The sequence below is a fragment of the Triticum urartu genome, chromosome 7 (genome assembly GCF_003073215.2).
Source record: "Triticum urartu cultivar G1812 chromosome 7, Tu2.1, whole genome shotgun sequence".
Classification (NCBI taxonomy): Eukaryota; Viridiplantae; Streptophyta; class Magnoliopsida; order Poales; family Poaceae; genus Triticum; species Triticum urartu.
In genome coordinates this window covers 131473420-131490428 of record NC_053028.1, presented here as the reverse complement: position 1 = coordinate 131490428, position 17009 = coordinate 131473420, and positions in this window count along the sequence as shown.

Below are 17009 nucleotides of genomic sequence, written 5' to 3'. Positions count from 1 at the left end.
CCGCCTTGGAAGTGATCCCAGAGGAGAAGGCGCAGGTGAAGGTGTTGGTCGAGCGGGTGGTTCAGCTCGTCCGGGACGGCATGACCGGTATGGATCTTGGAGGTCTTCCTTAAACAATGCATCCAGCTGCTCCAAGCCCGTGACCATATGATGTGGATGTACTTGGGTATTGAGGATTCCACTCGGATCCTCTCGGAGGAGGTCGACGAGGACACGATGGAGAAGTGGCTGAAAGGCATCACTGGCAACAAGGATAACCCCAGGGGGTCCAGGAGAATCCCTCCATTCGACAACTCGCGCCAGCCAGACCAGGTCCGACTCTGGATTGCCGAGTGCTCTCTTGATTCATCATGTAATTGCTTGTTGACAACCGACTGAGTTTTGCTTCGCTTGTTATATTTCAGGCCCTTACTGAGATGTACTCGATGCCCAATGGGGAGCAGGAGCAGGATCCGGAGGGGGAGGCGAGCGGGGGCGAGAGTGGCGAGTGGCACTCTGACGAAGAGGAGGACGAGGAGAGTGACGACTCGAGTGATGAAGAAGAGGTCGACTCACCTCCTCGTAGGGAAAAAGATCCAAACACACTCACGACCCGGCAAGCATCCACGACAAAGCGACTGCACCGACTGGACAGTCGTTGAAGCGCCCTCGGACGTCTTCTCCAGTGCCGACTGAGAGGGCACCGAAGCAACCGAAAGCTGCATCGTCTCCAGGGCCAACTGATAAGGCGCCGAAACAACTGAAAGCTGCATCATCCAAACTGCCGAAGGCTTTGCCCAAGATCAAAGTGGCCATTCCTATTGTCTCTGGGTAATAATCAGACCTGATTCTTTGGTTGACTCGGTGCGACAGACGTGACCGACTGAATATTGAAATTTGCAGAGCTGCTACCTCCGGGACTTCCACCCACAAGTATGAAGATGAAGAGATGGAAGATGCAGTCACCTCCAACCCAGGTACAATTCTCGTAATCCTGTCCTTGGTTATTTGGTCAATTAAATTCTGATGACTGATCTGGGGTCGACTGATCTCTTTGCAGCCCCTCCCAATATCATTGAGCTTCCAGATGATGACGAGGACGTGCCGCTAAGGCCCAGGAGGAACAAGAAGGCATCATCTGGCAAGACATCCCAATCGGAACCGGCGGCAGAGCCAATAGTTCAATAGCTTGAAGATGTGAGCAAGGTTTCTGTTACTTTTGCTGATCCAGTGTCGAGTGTACGCCCCACATCGTCGACTGTGCCAGTGCTTGCTTCAACCGTCCAACTTCATACCTCAGAACTTCAAGCTGTTGTGTCTGGACCGTCAGTCCCATTCTTCACCACTCATCACGTTCCAGAAAGCCAGGCGGACGCCGCTGCGGAAGCCATTCGCCAGACATGCATAATGATGGAGCGGGTGAAGGTGGTGAACGAAAACAATCATGCTGCTTATGACGCCAGCGCGGCCCTTCGAGCCAATGTCCAAGTAAGTTGGCTTCCGACTGAACTTGTTCTGTTAGGATATGCTACCTGAATACTTTTCACCGTGTAATCTCTTGTCGTCTTGCACTTCGCATCTGCACACCCACTGGGTGTTTTGCCATCTTTGTTGTTTTCACTCTTCCACTCGGTCTGGGCGGACCATGTCGAGTGGGATCTGAACTAGTGGGGGCATGCTAAGTGCACCCACTGGGTGTAGTCCCTGAGACTGCAGTCGACTGCTGGCAGTCAATTGGGGTCCGAGTACTTCTTTCTCTTTCTTTCTTTTTCCTTCCACTCAGTCTGGGCGGACCATGTTGAGTGGAATCCGAACCAGTGGGGGCACGCTAAGTGCACCCACTGGGTGTAGTCCCAGAGACTACTTTAGAATGTTTGATTCTGCAGTAGTCTTAAAGTTTTATTCACTCGGAAGTAAATAATCTTTGATCTTGTCCATTGACATGTCTTTTACTCATTGTAGAAATCATGTGCGCTTATCTCCAAGTTTTTTGAATTCGAGGAAAAGCAGAGGCAACTCAACCTTGACTTGGAGCTGGCCCAACAGAACTTAAAATAGGCTCAAGATGAAGTTGTTGGTACGGAAGGTAATGGCCTGTCGACTGCTTATCTCGACCATCCTTCAAGTTATCCCTTCGTTCTTCTGTTTGACCCAAATGTGTATTTTGCAGAGAAAATGAGGTTGGCTCTGGCGAAGAAGGACCTCGACCTTGCAGCTGCGCAAAAGGAGGCTCAGGAGAAGACTACCCTTGCTGACAAAAAGTTGTCTTCGGTCGGAGCGCTAGAGGAGGAAATAACCAAGCTAAAGTCGTCTCTTACTAAATCCAACCGAGAGGCGACTCGTCTGAAGAAAGATAAGGTGACTCTGAACGAGCAGCTGGAAAGCATGTGTCATAGGAGAAACGACTTGGAAGCTTATCTGAAAGCCCTCGCCAAGAAGCTCTTCCTTATGCTCGAAGGTACCCTTTTTTATTATTCGACTGTTTTACTGTTTGCAAGTCACTGCGGATCAGTCGACTCATTAACTCCTTGAATCTGCAGAATTTTGCCAAAACTTTGAAGAGGAAACTGGATGGATCGAGATGGGCTTGGATCCCATCCTTTCTCCAGTCGGCGATGAGGCTGCCATGAATGTGCTTCGACTGGAATCTCGCATTGCTAGCGTTACCAGCTATCTTGCTCGCTTGAAGGTGGCGACGTCGCGCATTGATACATCACTCTAGCCAAGGGCAACATTTCAGAATGATCTCGAGTCTCTGATGACTCGACTCAATGAGGTTCCTGGTCGGGTGCAGGAATGGAAGAAGTCTTCTGCCCGATGCGGTGCTGACGTGGCTCTGTCGCTGGTTAGGGTCCACTACAAAGAAGCTCGAGAAGAGAAGCTGGCGGTGATCAAGGTTGCTAACACCAAAAGACACGACTTCCAATCCTTCATGGAGACTTTCATCACTGCTGCCACTTGGATCGCTGACGGGATTGATCTGGACGAGTTCGTCGAGCCTGCAAGCCCTCCTCCTGCAGAGTGAACAAACTTGATACCTCGCCTTAAATTTGCCTCGGAATGCTGAGTGATTTTGTAACCGTTAAACTCCTTCGGGCCTGATGCCCGAGTACTTTTATCTTCGTCCTGAAACTTTTAAGATTCTATTCGAACTTGGTTTATCTTCTGAATGTGCTTGCGTTTGCCTTCGAGTGGAACTTGTTCTTCACTCGGAATATTCTTTGTACTTGAGATGCAATTCTGAGGAGGATATCCCAGTCGACCTGCACCTCATCGTCCTTGCGGATGATAATGGAGCACACATTGTACTTGTGGCGCAGCTCCGAGGAGAGGGTTGCAGTCGACCTGCACCTCGTCGTCCTTGCGGATAGGGATGGAGCGCATGTTGTACTTGTGGCGCAGCTTCGAAGAGAGGGTTGCAGTCGACCAACACCTCGTCGTCCTTGCGGATAGGGATGGAGCGCACGTTGTACTTGTGGCGCAGCTCCGAGGAGAGGGTTGCAGTCGACCTGCACCTCGTCGTCCTTGCGGATAGGGATGGAGCGCACGTTGTACTTGTAGCGCAGCTCCGAAGAGAGGGTTGCAGTCGACCATCACCTCGTCGTCCTTGCGGATAGGGATGGAGCGCACGTGTACTTGTGGATAGGAGTGTCTTCCAAACTTAGGCGAGTACTGGACTGCAGCTAAGCCTCCGAGTGTGAGGGTTGCTCTCACTCGGTAGGGTTTTTTTAACTTAGGCGAGTACTAGACTGTAGCTAAGCCCCCGAGTGTGAGGTTTGCTCATCACTCGGTAGGATTTTTTAAACTTAGACGAGTACTGGACTTCAGCTAAGCCCCCGAGTGTGAGGTTTGCTCATCACTCGGTAGGATTTTTTAAACTTAGGCGAGTACTGGACTGCAGCTAAGCCCCCGAGTATGAGGTTTTCTCATCACTCGGTAGGATTTTTTCAACTTAGGCAAGTACTGGACTGCAGCTAAGCCTCCGAGCGAGAGGCTTGCTCACCACTTGGTAGGATTTTTTTCAACTTAGGCGAGTACTGGACTGCAGCTAAGCCTCCGAGTGAGAGGCTTGCTCACCACTCGGTAGGATTTTTTCAACTTAGGCGAAACGGATTCGCAGCTAAGCCCCCGAGTGAGAGGCTTGCTCATCACTCGATAGGATTTGTTAAACTTAGGCGAAATGGATTCGCATCTAAGGCACCCACTGGGGGATTTAGAACATACAAAAAAGGAACAACGATCATTTACGAGACTGTAAAACCGTGTCTTTGATAATCAAACTAAAGGGTATTTCTTATTACATCTCAACAGTCTGAATGCTTAAGTGTAAAAGGGGCGGAGCAACTCCGCATTCCAAGCGCGTGGCTCGTCTTTCTTATGTTCGACGTTGTAAAGGTGGTATGCTCTGTTGTGGAGCACTCTGGTGATGATGAAAGGACCTTCCCAAGTAGGGGAAAGCTTGTGTGGCTTCTGTTGATCCACTCGAAGAACCAAATCTCCTTCCTGAAATGCTCGACCCCTCATGTTTCTGGCGTAGAATCGACGCAGGTCTTGCTGATAAATGGTCGATCAGATCAGAGCCATCTCTCTTTCCTCTTCCAGGAGATCAACTGCGTCTTCCCGATCCTGTTCTGCTTCATGTTCTGAGAAGAGCTCGACTCTGGGTGCATTGTGAAGCAAGTCACTCGGAAGCACAGCTTCATCTCCATAGACCAAGAAGAAAGGAGTTCGACCAGTCGACCGATTCAGAGTCGTCCTCAAACCCCAAAGTACCGACGGAAGTTCGTCAACCCAGGCGCCTGCCGCATGCTTGAGATCACGCATCAGTCATGGTTTCAGTCCTTCGAGGACCAACCCGTTTGCTCTTTCGGCTTGTCCATTCGACTGGGGGTGGGCGACTGAAGCATAGTCGACTCGAGTGCCTTGGGAAGCACAGAAGGCTCTGAACTCATCAGAATCAAAGTTCGAGCCATTGTCAGTGATGATGCTGTGCGGAACACCATATCTGAATGTTAACTCTCTGATGAAACTGACCGTAGTACTGGATTCAAGACTTTTGATAGGTTTGGCTTCAATCCATTTGGTGAATTTGTCGACTGCCACGAGTACATGAGTGAAGCCGCTCCTACCTGTTCTCAGAGGTCCAACCATGTCCAAACCCCAAACAGCAAAGGGCCATACGAGTGGAATGGTCTTTAGGGCTAACGCAGGCTTGTGAGACATGTTGGAGTAAAACTGGCAACCTTCACATTTGTCGACTATTTCTTGTGCCATCTCATTTTCCCGTGGCCAATAAAATCCTGCTCGGTATGCTTTGTCCACAATGGTCCGAGAGGATGCATGGTGACCACAGGTCCCCGAGTGGATGTCATTGAGGATCACTCGACCTTCCTCTAGTGTTATGCATTTCCGGCTGACTCCAGTTACACTTTCTCTGAACAGTTGCCCTCTTATCACATTAAAAGCTTTGGATCAGCGGACGATCTGTCGGGCCTCTTCTTCGTCCTCTGGGAGTTCCTTCCGGAGGATGTACACAATGTACGGCACTGTCCAGTCGGGAGTGATGACCAAAACCTCCATGATCAAGTTGACCACGGCCGGGACTTCGACTTCAGTCGGATCAGTGGTGCTCTTTGGTTGCAGGGGCTCTTCAGTGAAAGGATCTTCCTGGACTGAAGGTGTATGAATATGCTCCAACAACACATTACTGGGAATGGCTTCCCTCTTGGAACCTATCTTCGCCAAATCATCCGCTGCTTGATTTTCCAGTCGAGGTATATTATGGAGTTCTAAACCTTCAAACTTCTTCTCTAACTTTCTCACCACATTGCAGTATCCAGTCATAGCTGGGCTTCTGACGTCCCACTCCTTCATCACTTGATTCACCACCAAATCTGAGTCGCCGTAGACCATGAGGTGATGGACGCCAAGTGAAATGGCCATAAGCAAACCGTACAAAAGTGCCTCATATTCAGCTTCGTTGTTGGAGGAATCGAAATGAATTTGGAGAACATAGCAGAGCTTGTCGCCTCGGGGGGATACCAATACCACCCAGCACCAGAACCATTCAGCATCTTAGATCCATCAAAGAACATGGTCCAGTGGTCCGAGTGAATCTGAGTCGGTAGTTGCTGTTCGATCCACTCGGCGAGGAAATCTGCTATTGCCTGGGACTTGATAGTTTTCTTTGCCTCAAACTTGATATCTAAGGGAAGGAGTTCAATCGCCCATTTTTCCACTCGACCAGTTGCATCTCTGTTGTTCAAAATTTCTGATATTGGTGCGTCGCTGACGACTGTAATGGAGTGATTAGAGAAATAATGTGCAACCTTCTTCGTGGTCATGTAAATCCCATAAACAAGCTTCTGATAATGTGGGTATCTTTGCTTGGATGGAGTTAAAACTTCAGAAACATAGTATACTGGGCGCTGAACTTTATAGGCTTTTCCTTCTTCTTCCCACTCGACCGTGAGTACTGTACTGACAACTTGTCCAGTGGCTGCAATGTAAAGAAGTAAATGCTCTTTGCTGATTGGGGCAGCGAGCACCAGCTGGGTGGAAAGCAGGGCTTTGAGATCTGCAAACGCTACATCAGCTTTAGGAGTCCACTCGAACTTGTCATATTTCTTCATCACTCGGTAAAGAGGCAATGCCTTTTCACCGAGGCGAGAAATGAATCGACTCAAGGCGGCCAAACAACCAGTAAGCTTATGGACATCATGCACGCGCACAGGGCACTTCATCCGGAGTATGGCCCCAACTTTCTCTGGGTTCACGTCGATCCCTCGTTCAGAAACGAGGAAGCCGAGTAACTTTCCGCCAAGAACTCCGAAAGTACACTTTGATGGGTTAAGCTTGATATCATATATTCTTAGGTTGGCAAAGGTTTCAGCAAGGTCAGTCAGCAGGTCAGAACCTTTACGCGACTTGACCACAATGTCATCCGTGTATGCTTCCACATTCTGACTGATTTGAGTGAGCAAACACTTCTAAATCATCCTCATGAATGTGGCCCTAGCGTTCTTGAGACCAAATGGCATGGTGACATAACAAAAGCACCCGAATGGAGTGATGAAAACTGTTTTTATCTGATCGGGTCCATACAGTTGGATCTGATGGTACCCGGAATAGGCGTTTAGGAAAGACAAACGCTCACACCCCGCAGTCGAATCGACAATTTGGTCGATGCGGGGGAGAGGAAAATGATCTTCCTGGCAGGCCCGATTGATATGCTTGAAGTCAATGCACATGCGAAGTGAGTTGTCCTTCTTGGGGACCATAACAACATTGGCGAGTCACTCAGAGTGGTAAATCTCACGGATGAACTCAGCTGCCAGGAGCCGAGCCACTTCCTCACCAATTGCTTTTCTCTTCTGTACGGCGGACCGTCGAAGATGTTCTTTGACTGGTTTCACTTTCGGGTCGACTCGCAAACGATGCTCAGCCAGTCCCCTAGGTACACCCGGCATGTCAAAAGGTTTCCATGCAAAGATGTCCCAGTTCTCACGAAGGAACTGGGTGAGCGCTTCTTCCTATTTGCTGTCGAGTGAAGTTGAAATATGAGTAGGAGCAGCATTAGGATCGGTTGGGTGAATACGAATCGGCTTGGTTTCACCGGACGACTGAAATGCAGAATCAGTGGCGGGCTTCTTGGAGCGCAGCAAATCACTCGGATCTGCATTTTTCTGGTATTCTTGCATTTCGACTGCCGCCATTTGTGCATCGGCAATTTTTGAGCCTTTCTGGAAGCACTCTTCTGCTTTCTGCCGATTGCCAGTGATAGTGATCACTCCTCTGGGACCAGGAATTTTCAATTTGAGGTACACGTAACACGGTCGAGCCATGAAACGTGCATAGGCAGGCCTACCCAGAATGGCATGATAAGCACTCTTGAAATCCACTACTTCAAATGTCAACTTTTCTTTGCGGTAATTCTTGGAATCGCCGAAAACCACATCAAGGGCGATCTGGCCGAGTGACTCAACCTTCTTTCCGGGTATAACGCCATGGAAACTCATATTACTTTCGCTGAGCTTGGACATCAGAATCCCCATTCCCTTCAAGGTTTCAGCATAAAGGATATTCAGGCCGCTACCACCATCCATCAACACTTTAGTCAGTCGAGTGCCTTCAACAACTGGGTCGACCACCAATGCTTGCCTCCCAGGGGTGGCTATACGTGCTGGATGGTCAGACTGGTCGAATGTGATGGCAGTCTGGGACCACTTCAAATAACTTGGTGTTACCGGAGCAACCATGTTCACTTCCCTATTGATAACTTCCAATCGACTTTTGCTCTCAACATCAGCAAAAATCATCAGAGTGGAGTTGACGTTGGGAAAACCGTCATCACCCTCTTCCTTGTCCTCATCCTTGTCCGACTCCTTTTCCTTCTCCTTGGGCCGCTTCTCTCAAAATTACTGGATCAGGAGTCGACATTGCCGAGTGGTGTGCTTGGGATAAATCAAATTACCCTCTTCATCTTTCTTGGTGTGAATGTGACACGACAAATCCAACACATCATTTCCGTCTTGATCTTTCACTTTCTTGGGATTCTGGGGCCCCTTGGGCTTCCCCTTGAACTTCCCTTGAGCCACAACTAAGGCTTCACCAGGAGCAACTAGCTCGGCCTTACGCTTTTGTTTCCGATTGGAAGTACCTCCACCGGTGTCCTGGGCGACTGCTTTGTGCTTGCCACTCCGGAGTCGGTCTTCCTCTTCGCCGTTAGCGTATTTGGTGGCGATCTCCATCATCCGAGTCAGAGTCATATCTCCTGTCCGACCGAATTTCAGATTCAACTCCCGATACTTAACGCCTTCCTTGAAGGCACATATTGCTTGGTGATCTGACACATTCTCCACCGTATGGTGTAACGTGATCCATCTCTGGATATAGTACCTCAAGGTTTCATTCGGTTTCTGTACACAACACTGCAATTCTGTCAACCCTGCCGGTCGCTTGCAAGTACCCTCAAAAGTTCTAACAAACACTCTGGCGAGTTCCTCCCAACTGTATATGCTACCAGGCGCCAACTGGTCCAGCCACGCCCTGGCCGAGCCTTCCAACATGAGAGGGAGGTGCTTCATTGCCACTTCATCATTACCACCACCAATTTGTAGAGCCACTCGGTAATCTTCAAGCCAAGTGTCAGGCTTAGACTCACCGGTGAACTTGCTGACTCCAGTCGCCAATATAAAGTTGGGAGGAATCACTGCGGCCCTGATGGCTCTGCTGAAACACTCGGGACCGGATACGTGCACCTTGCTACCAGTCGGATAATCTCTGTCATGACCTTCTCTATGCGCTTTGTTCCTGTTGACCAGACCTTGAACGAGAATAGATCTCGCATCAAAGCCTCGCTCCCTTGGGTCGACTGGTACTCTTCGCTCGTTGATACGTCTCCAACGTATCTATAATTTTTGATTGTTCCATGCTATATTATATTCTGTTTTGGACATTATTGGGCTTTATTATACACTTTTATATTATTTATGGGACTAACCTATTAACCGGAGGCCCAGCCCAGAATTGCTATTTTTTTGCCTATTTCAGAGTTTCGCAGAAAAAGAATATCGAACGGAGTCCAAACGGAATGAAACCTTCGGGAACGTGATTTTTGGAATGAACGTGATCCAGAGGACTTGGACCCTACGTCAAGAAAGCTACCAGGAAGGCACAACGTAGGGGGCGCCCCTACCCCCCCCTCCCCAGGTGCGCCCTCCATCCTCGTGGGGCCCATGTTGCTCCACCGACGTACTTCTTCCTCCTATATATATCTACGTACCCACAAACTACTAGATACGGAGCCAAAAACCTAATTCCACCGCCGCAACCTTCTGTACCCGTGAGATCCCATCTTGGGGCCTTTTCCGGAGCTCCGCCAGAGGGGGCATCGATCACGGAGGGCTTCTAAATCAACACCATAGCCTCTCCGATGATGTGTGACTAGTTTACCTCAGACCTTCGGGTCCATAGTTATTAGCTAGATGGCTTCTTCTCTCTCTTTGGATCTCAATACAAAGTTCTCCACGATTCTCGTGGAGATCTATTCAATGTAATCTTCTTTTGCGGTGTGTTTGTTGAGACCGATGAATTGTGGGTTTATGACCAAGTTTATCTATGAACAATATTTGAATCTTCTCTAAATTCTTTTATGTATGATTGGTTATCTTTGCAAGTCTCTTCGAAGTATCAGTTTGGTTTGGCCTACTAGGTTGATCTTTCTTGCAATGGGAGAAGTTCTTAGCTTTGGGTTCAATCTTGCGGTGTCCTTTCCCAGTGACAGTAGGGGCAGTAAGGCACGTATTGTATTGTTTCCATCGAGGATAACAAGATGGGGTTTATATCATATTGCATGAGTTTATCCCTCTACATCATGTCATCTTACTTAAAGCGTTACTCTGTTCTTTTGAACTTAATACTCTAGATGCATGTTGGATAGCGGTCGATGTGTGGAGTAATAGTAGTAGATGCAGGCAGGAGTCGGTCTACTTGTCTCGGACGTGATGCCTATATACATGATCATACCTAGATATTCTCATAACTATGCTCAATTCTGTCAATTGCTCAACAGTAATTTGTTTACCCACCATAATACTTATGCTCTCGAGAGAAGCCACTAGTGAAACCTATGGCCCCCGGGTCTATTTTCCATCATATTAATCTCCCGTTAACAAGCTATTTCCGGTGCTGTTTTTATTTCGCTTTATTTACTTTGCATCTTTATCATAAAAATACCAAAAATATTATCTTATCATATCTATCACATCTTACTTTCGTAAGTGAACTTGAAGGGATTGACAACCCCTTTATTGCGTTGGTTGCAAGGATTTTATTTGTTTGTGTAGGTGCGAGGGACTCGTGCGTGCCCTCCTACTGGATTGATACCTTCATTCTCAAAAACTGAGGGAAATACTTACGCTACTTTGCTGCATCACCCTTTCCTCTTCAAGGGAAAACCAACGCAGTGCTCAAGAGGTAGCACTCACCGTTGTGGGGGCGCCTGTCATCTTGCTGCCGAGGCACATATGACCCACTCCTCGGAGGAGGCGTGGGCACTCGACGACGGTCATCGTGGTCGAGTCAATGATCATACTGCTCGTGGTTTCTGTATTGATCTTGCCGGTGCCCACGTCCTTCACGCCGCGGAGGCGATCTTGGGCTGTGAGCCGACTGGACCGTGTCTACCACCACAGACCTGCTATGAATCCTATTCCGCGACTGAGATACTGCTATATTCTGTTCTCCAACCGCTCGAAGCAAGGCCCGAATCTGCATCAAACCTCTGCCTGCCTTCGACTAGGAAGGCTGGATTGACTCTGCTATTCGAGCTGCGGCTGTGAGATTTTGGAGCGGAGTACGGTATACCTTAGTTTGAGGCGGAAAAAGCTGTTGTCGACTGGATTCAAGGATCCGCTGCCGAGCACGCTCGTCGAGTGCATGCTGCAGGTTCTCCAGTCGAGGGCGCTCAGCCAAGTTGGCCAGGCGCGCTTCCTCCAAGGCCCGGGCCTCGAGGGTTTCTCCAACGATAGGAGTGTCAAGTGCATCCATGCTGCGGCGGCGAAGCTCTTCCCTCCGCTGCAAAGAAAGGGGCTCGGGGCGGTACTCCTCGTGGATGCGCGATGGATCGGCGCCACCATCGCCACCATCGTTGCGGGGGAAGCCAGGGGGACTGGGTGGTCCGTAGACCATCAAGACTTCTGCCGCGGGATCGCTGCTGTCGCATTCGGATGCGGTCTCGACGGAGCCAGTTGGCAGGTTGAACATGCCATAGAGAGTTTCGTCGGGCTCGATTGCCGCGACGTGTGAGGTGGCCGACTGGCGAGCCACCGCGTGCCTCACCCACTGCTGGAGCCGTGACCGACCGGAACGCTTGTGTCGGCAAGTGGCGGGGGATGAGGACACCATAGGAACCGACCGATACTAAGTCGACGGTTGCCGGAGAAGGACGTCACGGACGCACGCGCGAAAGTGCGTCGCCTCGCGGATGGGGAGCGCATCAAAGTCGAGTGGAGCTTCTAGGAGCCATGCGGAATCGTCGGCGATGAACACAAGCGCGCCGAGACGGATCTCGCGGCCCTCAACCAGTCCGCCGGCGGAAACCGTGATGATGAGAATCGGAAAAATTGCAACTCCACCAGAAAGTCGCTAAGACACTTGCCCCACGGTGGGCGCTAACTATCGTGGATCTAAGACTGACAGTAGAATGGGGGGTAGGTATGAGGAGGCAAGATCCTAACTATGGCGAAGTTGTACACACGAGTTTTACGAGTTCAGACCCTTCGCGGAGGAAGTAACAACCCTATGTCTCGGTGCCCGGAGGCGGTCCACTGGATTATGTATGTGTGTATTTACAGGGGGTGCAAACCCTTGTGCCAGTGGAGGGGTGGCTTATATAGAGTGCGCCAGGACCCCAGCCAGCCCACGTTACAAAGGGTTTAAAGTACATTAAGAAGGAGGTGTTACTGGTAACGCTCGCAATTAAGTGACATAAATGCCTATTAAGTCTATGAAGTAAACGTCCGACCGTTGCCGTGCAGAGTGACTTTAGGTCTTCTGCCATCGAGTGATAAGTGCTGCGGTCGAGTGACCTTGAATCTTCCGAGTGGAACGACTTGTAGTCGAGTGGATGACGCTATCCCTTGAATGTTTCTAGTTTTAAGATGATGTCCTAGGGGAGGGTGTCTAGGTCAGGCCTATGACCCTACCCTAGGTACATAGCTTCATCACCGTCTCCACCACGCCAATCGCCATCAGTGCCATCTCCACCATTCCATCTTCACCGATGCCGCCTCCACCAACACCGCCATGGACTTCTCTGATGAGGACATCAATACCATTGTTACCTCCATAGCCCCTGCTGCTATACATACTGGACCAATTACTAGAGCTCGTGCACGCCAATTAAATTATCAGGTACTTTCATTTCTTGAAAATGATTCTAATGTTCATGAGAATATGATACTGCCTAAATTGGATACATTTGTTTTGCTTACAAATGAAGGGCCTATCTTGGAGAAGGATGAACATTGGAGCAAGAACAAGCATGGAGTTGATGGCATGCGCAAGGGAAACAAGAACGGAGTTTCAAGTGACGATTTCAGGACTTTGAAGTCACCATAATGAGTGCACGAAGCCTTGGACGAAATATACAAGATGCCACTTCATAATTTTCGTCCAGAGGCTATTCTAGGTGTTACGTCACCTTATTATTGGGCCAGGCCCATATATTTTCGAAATACTTAAGTATAGGCTGTTTTTAGAGTCCGTATGTGTGGGGAAACAAGAGTTAGGGTTGGTGATACGTCTCCAACGTATCTATAATTTTTGATTGCTCCATGCTATATTATCTACTATTTTGGACTGTATTGGGCTTTATTTTCCACTTTTATATTATTTTGGGACTAACCTATTAACCGGAGGCCCAGCCCAAATTGCTGTTTTTTTGCCTATTTCAGTGTTTCGGAGAAACAGAATATCAAACGGAGTCCAAACAGAATGAAACCTTCGGAAACGTGATTTTCTCATCAGATAAGATCCAGGAGACTTGGACCCTCCGTCAAGAAAGGCGGTCACGAGGGTGGAGGGCGCCCCCCCTAGGGCGCGCCCCTTGCCTCGTGGGCCCCTCGAAACTGCACCGACGTACTTCTTCCTCCTATATATACCTACGTACCCCCAAACAATCGGGGACGGAGCCAAAAACCTAATTCCACCGCCGCAACTTTCTGTATCCACGAGATCCCATCTTGGGGCCTATTCCGGAGCTCTGCCGGAGGGGGCATCGATCACGGAGGGCTTCTACATCATCATCCAAGCCCCTCCGATGAAGTGTGAGTAGTTTACTTCAGACCTACGGGTCCATGGTTAGTAGCTAGGTGGCTTCTTCTCTCTTTTTGGATCTCAATACAATGTTCTCCCCCTCTCTTGTGGAGATCTATTCGGTGTAATCTTCTTTTTGCGGTGTGTTTGTTGAGACCGATGAATTGTGGGTTTATGATCAAGTCTATCTATGAATAATATTTGAATCTTCTCTGAATTCTTTTATGTATGATTGGTTATCTTTGCAAGTCTCTTTGAATTATCAGTTTGGTTTAGCCTACTAGATTGGTTTTTCTTGCCATGGGAGAAGTGCTTAGCTTTGGGTTCGATCTTGCGGTGTCCTTTCCCAGTGACAGAAGGGGCAGCAAGACACGTATTGTATTGTTGCCATCGAGGATAACAAGATGGGGTTTTTATCATATTGCATGAAACTATCCCTCTACATCATGTCATCTTGCTTAAGGCGTTACTCTGTTTTTTAACTTAATACTCTAGATGCATGCTGGATAGCGGTCGATGAGTGGAGTAATAGTAGTAGATGCAGGCAGGAGTCGGTCTACTTGTCTCGGACGTGATGCCTATATACATGATCATACCTAGATATTCTCATAACTATGCTCAATTCTATCAATTGCTCAACAGTAATTTGTTCACCCATCGTAGAATACTTATGCTCTTGAGAGAAGCCACTAGTGAAACCTATGGCCCCCGGGTCTCTTTCTCATCATATCAATCTCCATCACCTTATTATTGCTTTGCTTTTACTTTTTACTTTGCATCTCTATACCAAAAATACCAAAAATATTATTTATCATCTCTATCAGATCTCACTTTCGTAAGTGACCGTGAAGGGATTGACAACCCCTAAGCGCGTTGGTTGCGTTGAGCTATTGTTTTGTGTAGGTACGAGGGACTCGCGCGTAGCCTCCTACTGGATTGATATCTTGGTTCTCAAAAACTGAGGGAAATACTTACGCTACTTTGTTGCATCATCCTCTCCTCTTCGGGAAAATCCAACGCAGTGCTCAAGAGGTAGCAAGAAGAATTTGTGGCGCCGTTGCCGGGGAGTCTGCACAAAAGTCAACATACCAAGTACCCATCACAATCCCTATCTCCCGCATTACATTATTTGCCATTTGCCTCTCGTTTTCCTCTCCCCCACTTCACCCTTGCCGTTTTATTCGCCCTCTCTCTCTCTATCCCCCTCTCTCTATTTTCCTCTTTTTTCCCGTTAGCTTTTTGTTTGCTCGTGTGTTGGATTGCTTGTTTGTCGTGATGGCTCAAGATAATACTAAATTGTGGGACTTCACCAATACCAACAACAATGATTTTATTAGCACTCCGTTCTCCGGCCTTCCTAGTGAAGATGCCTCTACCCATCTTAATAGCTTCGTTGATTTGTGTGACATGCAAAAGAAGAAAGATGTTGATAATGATATTGTTAAATTGAAGCTATTTCCTTTTTCGCTTAGAGATCGTGCTGAAGCTTGGTTTTCATCTTTGCCTAAAAATAGTATTGATTCATGGAACAAGTGCAAAGATGCTTTTATCTCTAAGTATTTTCCTCCCGCTAAGATCATCTCTCTTAGAAACGATATTATGAATTTTAAGCAACTTGATCATGAACATGTTGCACAAGCTTGGGAGAGAATGAAATTAATGATACATAATTGCCCTACTCATGGTTTAAATTTGTGGATGATTATACAAAAGTTTTATGCCGGATTGAATTTTGCTTCTAGAAATCTTTTAGATTCGGCCACGGGAGGCACTTTTATGGAAATCACTTTAGGAGAAGCTACTAAACTCCTACATAATATTATGGTTAATTATTCTCAATGGCATACTGAAAGATCTACTAAAAAGGTGCTTGCGATAGAAGAAATTAATGTTTTGAGTGGAAAGATGGATGAACTTATGAAATTATTTGCTAATAAGAGTGTTTCTTCTGATCCTAATGATATGCCCTTGTCTACGTTGATTGAGAATAATAATGAATCTATGGATGTGAATTTTGTTGGTAGGAACAATTTTGGTAACAATGCGTATAGAGGAAATTTCAATCCTAGGCCTTATCCTAGTAATCCCTCTAATAATTATGGTAATTCCTACAACAATTCTTATGGAAATTATAATAAGATTCCCTCTTATTTTGAATCTAATATTAAAGAATTTATTTCTTCGCAAAAGAATTTTAATGCTATGATTGAAGAAAAATTGCTTAAGATTGATGATTTGGCTAGGAACGTTGATAGAATTGCTCTTGATGTTGATTCTTTAAAGCTTAGATCTATTGCTCCTAAGCATGATATCAATGAGTCTCTCAAAGCCATGAGAATTTCCATTAATGAGCGCAAGGAAAGAACCGCTAGGACGCATGCTATGAAAGATGCCTTTATTAAAGCGTGTTCTTCTAGTTCCTAAGAAAATAATGATGAAGATATAAAAGTTATTGATGTGTCCCCTATTAAATCTTTGTTTTGCAATATGAATCTTGATAATGATGGGACTGAATATGATCCACCTTTACCTAGAAGGCGTTCCAATAATTTTGAATCTTTTGATCTTGATGCTAAATTTGATAAAAGTGGGATTGAAGAAATTAAAACCCTAGATTTTGCTAAACCCACCATATTGGCTTTCAAGGAATTTAATTATGAAAATTGCTCTTTAACTGATTGTATTTCCTTGTTGCAATCCTTGCTAAAATCTCCTCATGCTTATAGTCAAAATAAAGCCTTTACCGAACATATCGTTGATGCCTTGATGCAATCTTATGAAGAAAAACTTGAGTTGAAAGTTTCTATCCCTAGAAAACTACTATTAAAATTAAAATTAAAGATTATGAGTTTTATGCTTTGTGTGATTTGGGTGCTAGTGTCTCTACTATTCCCAAAACTTTGTGTGATTTGCTAGATTTCCGTGATTTTGATGATTGCTCTCTAAACTTGCATCTTGCGGATTCCACTATTAAGAAACCTATGGGAAGAATTAATGATATTCTTATTGTTGCAAATAGGAATCATGTTCCCGTATATTTTATCGTTCTTGATATAGATTGCAATCCTTCTTGCCCTATTATTCTCGGTAGACCTTTCCTTAAAAAGGTTAGTGCAATTATTGATATGAAGGAAGGGAATATTAGATTTCAATTTCCATTAAAAAAGGGCATGAAACACTTCCCTAGAAAGAAAATAAAATTACCTTATGAA